The sequence below is a fragment of the Uranotaenia lowii genome, chromosome 2, assembly GCF_029784155.1.
Source record: "Uranotaenia lowii strain MFRU-FL chromosome 2, ASM2978415v1, whole genome shotgun sequence".
Lineage (NCBI taxonomy): Eukaryota > Metazoa > Arthropoda > Insecta > Diptera > Culicidae > Uranotaenia > Uranotaenia lowii.
In genome coordinates this window covers 230,186,111-230,195,746 of record NC_073692.1, presented here as the reverse complement: position 1 = coordinate 230,195,746, position 9,636 = coordinate 230,186,111, and the positions used below count along the sequence as shown (strand labels likewise).

General features: G+C 37.7%; 1 long non-coding RNA gene across 1 annotated transcript; it reads left to right on the top strand.

Annotated features, from left to right (window-relative positions):
• Positions 1-6,504: 6,504 nt before the first annotated feature.
• LOC129747342 (uncharacterized) lies at positions 6,505-8,148 on the top strand. Its single transcript, XR_008737485.1, has 5 exons — positions 6,505-6,642; positions 6,704-6,776; positions 6,838-7,378; positions 7,502-7,827; positions 7,896-8,148. It is a non-coding gene; the product is annotated as an uncharacterized LOC129747342 (long non-coding RNA).
• Positions 8,149-9,636: the final 1,488 nt, after the last annotated feature.

Here is a 9,636-nt window from a genome sequence, read left to right as displayed (position 1 = left end):
ATCGTAGCGCTGCAGAAGGTATGCTAGAAGGGCTCCACGGTACGAACGTACCAACAAAGTTATGCCATCTACCAGAACTGCGGTAACACACACGAGCTTGGAACAGCTTTTATAGTGATGGGAATGATGAAAAAACGCGTGATCTGGTCGTGGTCGATCGACCCACGAATGTCCCGGTTGAGAATCAAGGGCCGGTTCTTCATCATCAGCATAATCAACGTGTGCAGCCAACACCTCAAAAGTACAGGTGACGAAAAGACGAATTCTACGCGCAGCTGGAACGTGAATCCGACCGTTGCCACATGATATCAAGATCGTCATCGGGGATTTAATCGCTCAGGTCGGCTAGGAGGAGGAATTCAAACCGACAATTGGAAGGTTCACCGCGCACCAGCTGATCAACGAAAACGGCCTCAGACCTATCGATTTTGCCGCCTCCAAACGAATGGCCGTAAGTAGTACCTTTTTCCAGCACCGTCTCCCACACCTGGAAATCACCGTACCAAACGCAATCACAGATCGACCACGTTTTGATAGACAGCCGGCACTTCTCGGATATTATTGACGTTAGATCCTGTCGAGGCGCCAACATCGAGTTAGACTATTGGTGGTGATGGTGAAGATGCGCCCAAAACCCTCCGTAGTGAACAACATACGAAACCGAATCCCGCCTCGGTTAAATATCGCACGACTGAAGCTACCTGAGGTCACAGCAGACTACGCGCAATCGCTCGAAGCAGCACAGTCGGCAGAGAGCGAGCTTGACGAAACCCCTCTCGAGGATTTTTGGACTACCTTCAAGACAGCCTTCAACAGCGTTGCGGAGAACGTCATCGGGCATGTAGAACGAACTCGACGGAACGACTTGTTCGACGAGGAGTGTAGGAGTGTGATGAACGAAGAGAACGTCGCGCGAGCTTCATTTGTGCAGGGAAGCACCCGTCGAAACGTGAAAAATCACCGACAGCTGAAGAGGCAGCGAGTTCAAATTTTCCAGGAGAAAAAGCGCCACCTGGAGGAGAAGGAGCTCGAGGAGCTTGTGCAGGCGTAAGGACGAGTGCATCCTGACGGACAATCATGAAGTGATCAAAAGGTGCAAGCAGCACTTCGATGAACACCTGAACGGCGCACAAGGCAAAGAGGAGCCACTTCCAACGATGAGTGATGATTAATACGTTCAAGACGAAGTACATGCTGGCCTGCGGATCCGAGACCGACCGAACCCGCTTGTCTATCTATATATATATAAATGAATTTCTGTCTGTCTGTCTGTCTGTCTGTCTGTTCCCTATAGACTCGGAAACTACTGAACCGATTTGCGTGAAACTTGGTAGGTGGGGGTATTGGAGGCCGGGGAAGGTTCCTATGATGGTTTGAGACCCCTCCCTCTCTCATGAAGGGAGGGAGGGGCCTCCCAAACAAAAGACAATTTTTCGCATAACTCGAAAACCCATCAAGCAAATGGTATCAAATTTGTCATGGGGTGGTATTTGGGAACGGAGAATATTTCTATGAATATTAAGTACCCCTCCCTCCTCGCAGTGGGGTGATAGAAAGGGGGGAGGGGGGCTACATTACAATTTTTCATATAACTCGAAAACTAATCAAGATATTGGAACCAAATTTGGCATGGGAAGGTATTTTGATACGAAAAATATTTCAATGATTATTTGAGACCCCTCCCTTTTTGCAGATGAAAGAGGGAGGGGCCTCTTTCATATTTTTTTACATAACTCATAAAACTTATAAAGCAAATGGAACCAAATTTGTCATGGGAAGGTATTTGGATACGAAAAATATTTCTATGAATATTTGAAACCCCACCCTCTTTCCAGTAGGGAGATATAAAGCGGAGAGGGCCCCTCTTTTTAATTTTTACATAACTCAAATAAAATCAAGCAAATGGGACCAAATTTGGCATGGGCGGATATTTGGGAACATGACATGTTCTAATTGTTTGAGACCCCTTCCTTCTTCCAGCGGGGAGAAAGGAAAGAGGGAGGGAAGTTCCATACAATTTCTATTGCATAGCTCAAGAACTACAACAGCAAATGGAACCAAATTTGGCATGGAACGATATTTTGTACGAGAAATGCTTCTTTGAATATTTGGTATCCCTCAATCCTTCAAAAAGGTGGATGAAAAGGGGGAGAAGAGGTCTCCCTTACAATTTTCAGTTTAACTGGAGATCTGATCGAGTAAATTTGAACCATATTTGGTATGTGAGGGTATTTGGATACGAGAAATGTTTCTATTATAAAGGGGAAAGGGGGGGCTACTATACTTTTTTTTGCATAACTTGAGAATTAATAGAGCAAATGAAATTAAACTTGGTATCAAAAATTTTGTGAGTACAAAAAATACTTTTATGAATACTAAATTCTCACCCCTCCATTCAATGGGGCGAATGGAAGGGGGTTGGTACTTCCTTTCATGTTAATGCATAACTCAAGAATTTAAATCGCAAATAAAACCAAATTTAGCAAGGGATGGTATTTCCATACGAGAATTTTTTTAATGTCAAACAATTCCTTTCTTGCTGTGGATTTTTCACAAAATCCGAGAAACGGACAAAACTTAACATGTAAAGGGAGGGGAAAATAAGAGGAGGGGGTTGAACCCAATACAATTTTTTTAAGCATAAGTTCTCAGTTTATGCTAACGAAGCCAACAAATGGAAACAAATATGGCATAAAAAGGTAAGAGGAGAAGAAAGGAGGAGGTTCCATATAAATTTTGTTGCAAAGCTTAAAAAATTATCAACCAATGGAAGAATATTTGATACAAGAAGGTTTTTGGGAACGAAAAAAATGGGTATGATTATTAAAAATCACGATCTCCATTCAGCATGGGGAAGGGAAGGACAGGGGGGGGGGGGGGAGGGTGGTCTCTCTTATCAGTTTTTAGCATAAATTCAGAACATATTAAGCAAAAACAACCATATTCTATTAGTTGGATTGTTTGCGTACGATTTATTTGGAACCCTCCTTTTTTAGGGCGGAGCTTAAAGCAACAGATTAAAATTAACAGATCTTTAACACAAATCAAGATTGAGAATATTAGTTTAAGTCAGGTATGAGCAACGCGCGGCCCGCGGGCCGCATGCGGCCCTCGAGACATGTTTGTGCGGCCCGCGAAGCTTTTTCGAATTAAATTTATTTCTCGATTTTTTTACGATTGTTAAACCAAAATTATTATGTATTCAAAACTTTATCATATATGCACGTCACTTGTTTGCAGTTTCATTTGTCCCATAATCATACAGATTGTTGATTTTATTTGTAGGATTTAAGCATTTTATTAAGTTCTTTTGAAGGAAAAGATGCAATGTTAGTTTTTGGAAAAACGTCAAATAGGAGTTTGGTAAGTCATTATTTTTCGTTTCAGACACAGTTAAAATTTTATGATGAAGTGTATCTTTGTTCTTGATTAATGACGGAAATAAGGAAAGTTTTATAATAAAGACTGAGTGAACGCTTATAGATTTCTTATAGACGTGACTCAGAAAAATTCTAATTTCTTGACTAAAACAATACATGCAATTCGGTGATTCAACCCAAAAAGTTTGTAGCTTTGAAATCTGTAAAAAAAAAAGTCATTGAATATTGGATATTAAGAATTTAAATTCATTCAACAACTTTGTTGAAGATCGCGAAATGATTTGACTGAAGGCCTTAAGAATATCAAAGATTAAATTTAGTTTTATTTTCTTTAGATTTTTGTCAAACAAATTGAATAACTAATTTTTTACCCATTTTTGAAAGTTGTCTTGAAAACATTGAATATTGAGATTCAGCGCCCCCCAATAGATCAAAATCAGTTCTGAGATTCCTTGCACCTCGGAAAATATGAATTTTGTTGTCTTTTGTTATGCTTTTTTTAGAAATTTCAGGGGCAGATCATTCCAAACATTGATAAATTAAATTGATTGAATCGAGTCATTTTACTTAAAAATAAGAAATCCACATTATCAAAGTCATAAAATTTTCTTGATTCAGACTTCGAAAGTATATCGCAGTGTTATCTAAATTGAATCAAGAAAATTTATGAAATCTGTAAAAAAATTCTAGAATTAAAAAATGTGAACTGCAACATTGACAAATCTGGTTGAAAATTTTTGAAATTTCATGATTTTGAAACCATGCTCACCAACTCAATGCAATGATTTCATACGAAACTTCAAATAAAAAAAAACGTCGTTTAAAGGAAAAAAGGAAACTTCACGACAAAATTTAAATAAATTGAGAATTTTTTTTTTAAATAGGCACATAATAAATAGCGAAACTTTTAAATGGAAGCGATGACAAAAAATACCATCGTATTGGTTCATACAAAAAAGGGGTTTTCTAAAAAAAAAACGGTTCAAATCTTTTTACGAATCATAGTAAAACTTTCGAAATTTTTCGTGTTTTTTAAGTAGAAGGGAAGCGAATGATTTTTCCTTTTTGTAAAAAATATATTCGCTAAATATTTAACATTAATTAAAAAAAAAATTAAGTTATTGAAATCTGATTTAGTGATGAACCTATTCTATGTAATTTTTTATTTAATTAGCTATTATAAAAAAAAAGTTTATGCAAGTACATGAACTAGTTTTATTTATTCTTTTTCAATTTTGTTATTGTCAAAAAAAATCTTTATAAAAATTAAGTACAGCTCTGCAAACTATAGTTACCTAAATTTTATTTTTAATGCGGCCCGCCGAAAGTATTTAAAATTAAAAGTGGCCCGTTGCTTCAAAAGGTTGCTCACCCCTGGTTTAAGTTATTTCTGTGTAGCATTCGAAACTCCACCTGCAGCTCTCATTTTATAGCGGTTGCTTATGAATTATGTTATATTTTGATTTAAAATAATGCTATTAAAACAATAAAAATTTGAATAAATTCTGAAAATATCTTTCGATTTTGAAAGGTGTAGCAAAGCACACCGGGTCAGCTAGTTAATAATAAGGTCACGATCGACGGCGACGAGCTGGAGATAGTCGAAGACTTTGTCTATTTCGGCTCACTGGTAACCACGGACAATGAATCTAGCCGAGCGATCCGGCGGCAAATGATCAGCGGAAGTCGTGTTTACTATGGACTCTACAAGCAACTGCGGTCGAGAAGACTTAGCCCTCGCACGAAGTGTAACCTGTACATGACGCTCATTAGACCGGTTGTTCTCTGCGGGCACAAGACATTGATATTGCTTGAGGAGGACCTGCGAACAGTCGGAGTATTCGAGCGACAAGTGTTAAGAGCCATCTTTGGCGGCGTGCAGGAGATCGGAGCGTGGAGGCGAAGGATGAACCACGAGCTCGCGCAACTCTACGGCGACCTAGTAGTATCCAGAAGGTGGCGAAGGCTGGACGGATATGCTGGGCAGGACATGTTGCGTGAACGCCGGATGACTGCCCTGTAAAACAGGTGTTCGCTGTCAATCTGGAGGGAACGAGACGATCAGAGACGCAATGAACGAGGTGATTAGACCAAGTGGAGCGTGATCTGGCGAATGTGGAAATGCCCGAGAAATTAGAGAACGGTTGCGATGGACCGAGTGAATTTTTAGGAAGTATGTTCATCAAGTTACGTCGTGAGCAGGAATACTATGCAAATTAATAAAATAAATATATGAAAACTAGATTAACAAGGTGTCATTTTGATTTTTATTGTGTTGAATCTTATCCTAAACATACCTGAATTTAAAATATACTTATTAAAAAAATATTGGTGAGTATACAAAAAATAATGTTAAGTACCTAACATTGTTAGCTAAGGATAATAATACCAATATAAAATTGGTAGGTGATATCATTAACACTAGAAGGACCGGCAAATTGAATATACCTATTTGGACCGTGACCAGTCAAAATGACTGGTAAAGGGGAAATTTTTTATATCATGATATTTTTAACTTTTTTTTTAGAAATTATTTTGTTATTTATTCGATAACATATTTGTTATAAAATGGAAGTATTTTTTCACCATCAAGTTATGTCGTGCGACGGAAAACAGTGAAAATAAAAATAATGAATCAACATTGTCAAATGTACACGTTGATTTGTTTTTCCTTAAATGTTTTTCGATTGACCAATATTGCATTCCAAATACCTATCAAATCTAACTCAAAAAGCAAGTTGAAAACTATTTATTTCTGTATAATTACAACGGCAAATTAACAGCCATTTCGTGCACCCATGTTGAAATATCTTAGCGCCGATGTGGTCTATCAGATAGGTTGGCGCGAGTCTGGTCTAGATATGTCAGGCGTACTGGGTTCGATTTCCGGTATCGGCAAGAAAACTTTTGGGTTAGAATCCCATAAGTGGCCGACAGGTAAGATGTCCCGCATAATCAAGTATCATACACTAAATCGTTAATATTATTCTGTTCTGATTACATGAATAGTTATTATTCAAGTAATCGTTCTTAAATCTTCTAATCTTAAGCTAATTTTTCTGCTTTTCATGCGTCTTTGCTAGATATGATAAAAAAATATATTTGAAAGATACAAGTAATAATCCTGAAATCCAAACTCGTGATACAACTGAGTGTGTCATGTGTCTTCACTCAACAAAACAAAACAAAAATGGCACGCGTGTGGTTGAAGTGAGCAGAAGCTTGCAGATCAAAATCGCAGATCTTTTTCGCCGAAAGCTGGGTAAGGATGATTCTGGTCCGGTTATTTTCTTATTAAAACGACGACCTTTTTGATTTTCCAGGAAATACGTTTTCCGGTGGAGAAACGTAGCGGCGAAATCGTCGAAGAGGAAGTCGACAAAACGTCCGGCCTAGGTAAGAAAAAAACTTTTAGTTTGGCGAAAATTTTCATTTTTTTATCCTCTGTTTCTTAAAGTTCCTCAGCCACGATTGCGACCACGAAACAGCTGCTTCCGCTGGAAGAGCAGAAGCTACCATTCGAATTCATTCCCATCATCACCACACAGTAGGAAGTTTATTTTTCTTCTCCCACGGCACAAGAGCACCCGGCAGCCGACGTGGCACAGCGGTCACAATTGGTCAGGGAAGATATGCTGATGGCTCGAATGTTCGCCGAAACAAATCATAACCAATTAGAATGCGTACTTTCTTGCTGTGATTTCGTGTCCCAAACCAAACGGAACCAGTTTTTTCTATTATAAAATATGCTCCGGTAAAAAAGTGCCAGAGTCAACATGGATACGTGGATACTAACACTTCCGGCATTCTGTCGAATCCGGGCCAGTGGAAACGACGAGAAATTCTTCGGTTGAAATCGCTCAAAAACAGAAAGCTCTGCAGGCACGTCTTCAGCTGCCATCGTTGTCATCGGACTCCCGGACAAGTGGTTGGGGGTCGTGCGAGCCCGGTCAGGATATGCTTGCAGGAATTCAGGAACGGAAGAATCTATTTTCCAGGTGAGTACAATTATAACAAGTTTTGCTTTCAAAACCTTAATTTGAACAATCTAGGTGAAGATTCGTTTTCATAATATTTTCATTTGTGTATATTAATTAAAATTTCGATCTAATATTTTGCAGAGTAAACCTGGACTGATGATTCGAATGGTAATGGCGGTTCCAAATGAAAGCATTCTTGACTTGGATCGGAACTATAACCGTTGATGGAACGCATTCAAAGTGGAATGCCCAAAGGAAGAACAGTCAGCTGAAGGCGGAACATGCAACTATTGCCAAACAGCAATATTCAAGCTTCCCAGCATCAATCGATTCATAATGTCACCAGGTGTACCACTATCACCATCAACAGCAGCAACAGTAGGCATAACTCTGGCGGAAGGAGAATATTCAACGTTCTGGGTCATCTGGTAAAATCGATCACGACGAAACAGCTACCTTCAGTTATTGTGAGAATATTGTTTTTTTTTGTGTTTGCTAAAAAAGTTCTTTATTAACAGATTTATTTAAATTTTAGATTGATTTAAAATTCTGGAATAAAATCCGATGAACGAAATGAAACCAGCAGCAGTGTTCAATGGTCATCAAACGCAGCAAGAAATCCACTTCCAACTGAATAGATAAGTTCGCCAATCGACAACAGGAGCCGAAAACCATTCCATCGGTACAGCGGGAATACTACCTTGGCATTGTTTACTGGAACTGTTTCTGTAGGATCCGAAACTGTATTGTATTTTCAAAAATTTAGTGGTTTTCCCTGCTCGAATGCTGCCTTGACTATTTTGAGAAGTCCAGGTGAGAAAAGTACTCTGATGAGTCTCAGAAGAGAAGCTTATCAATTTGAAACAAGCTGCTGGAAGATTAGTTATTCACTAAGGGTCTGAATGAATGACGATAATTTTTTTCAATTGATTTTTATTTTATTTTAAAATATGTAAATTATTGTATGAATTTTCTGTGAACAAATTAAAAATAAAACAATAGTTCAATAATCAATTTTATCTCAAAATGAATGCTCTGCCTTTTTATTTTTGATGGAAAAAGATATTTTAAAGATAACCTGTAGCGTCAGCAATGCTTGACAAAAAATTATAAGATAACGATTACATCTATCTTTCTGGTGCTTTCAGAACATTTTGCATCTAGAAAAAAGCAAAAAAATGGATCGTTTATTTACTTAACAACCCATTCCCTGTATCGTTATTCGTGTCTAAACGATTCCATTTGATGAAAAAACGATTAGTCTAATCGTTTATTTATAATCCAAAAACTATAAAGGTAATCTTTTGGGTGTCTTGGGAAGAAGATAATGGGGATCGTTATTGTATGATACTGCTCCATGCGGGGTGTTTCCTCTTATAATAAGAATGTTCAATCAGTTGCCAGCTGGCTAGGTACCTATATACACGGGTGCCGGAATACCTGTAAGTGAACTTGCATTCGAAATTTGTCGAACCAAATAATCTAAGAATCCGTGCACCCATGGTGAATAACCAACATATAAAAAATATTCCGTGCATCTATGTTGAAATATCATTTAAATTATTCAGTTTCAGAGCTGATGTCTTCAAATTTGAATAAATGAGTACACAATTCATAATTATTTTACTCATTCTTCACAGCAAACGAAAATTACCGAGTTCGGTAATTGTTTTACCGAAATCCTAACATGTGTAAATCGTTAAACTGTTCGGTAATTTTTTAGGTAAAAAATAAACGAACATCGGTAAATGAAGAATCGATTTACCGATGTTCGTTTGTTTTTTACCGAAAAAATTACCGAACAGTTTAACGATCTACACATGTTAGGATTTCGGTAAAAAAATTACCGAACTCGGTAATTTTCGTTTACTGTGTAGTTCAGTATAAAACATATTTATCACCTAAAGCTACTCGATTACTCGAATGGACATGTATTAAATCTAACACAACTTTTACAAATCTTGATGAAATTTCAACAAATTTTGACAGGAAGTTCGATTATAGTTGAGCAACAAAACAGAACAAAAAATTGGGAGTCAAATGCTTGAAGCGCCACACAGCGACTAATCCGAGAACTTTTTCTACAAATCCTCATGACTTCGCATCGAAAATCAATAATTTCATAACGAATGACACACTTATGCCCACCATAAATCAACTAGGGCTCATTGTCATTAATGTTAATGGCAAATGAAACCAAAAGCAAGCGAAACATTTTTTATCCTGTTTGAGTTATAGTGTTGACTGGTCACAGTCCGAGTATCCATGGCGAAATT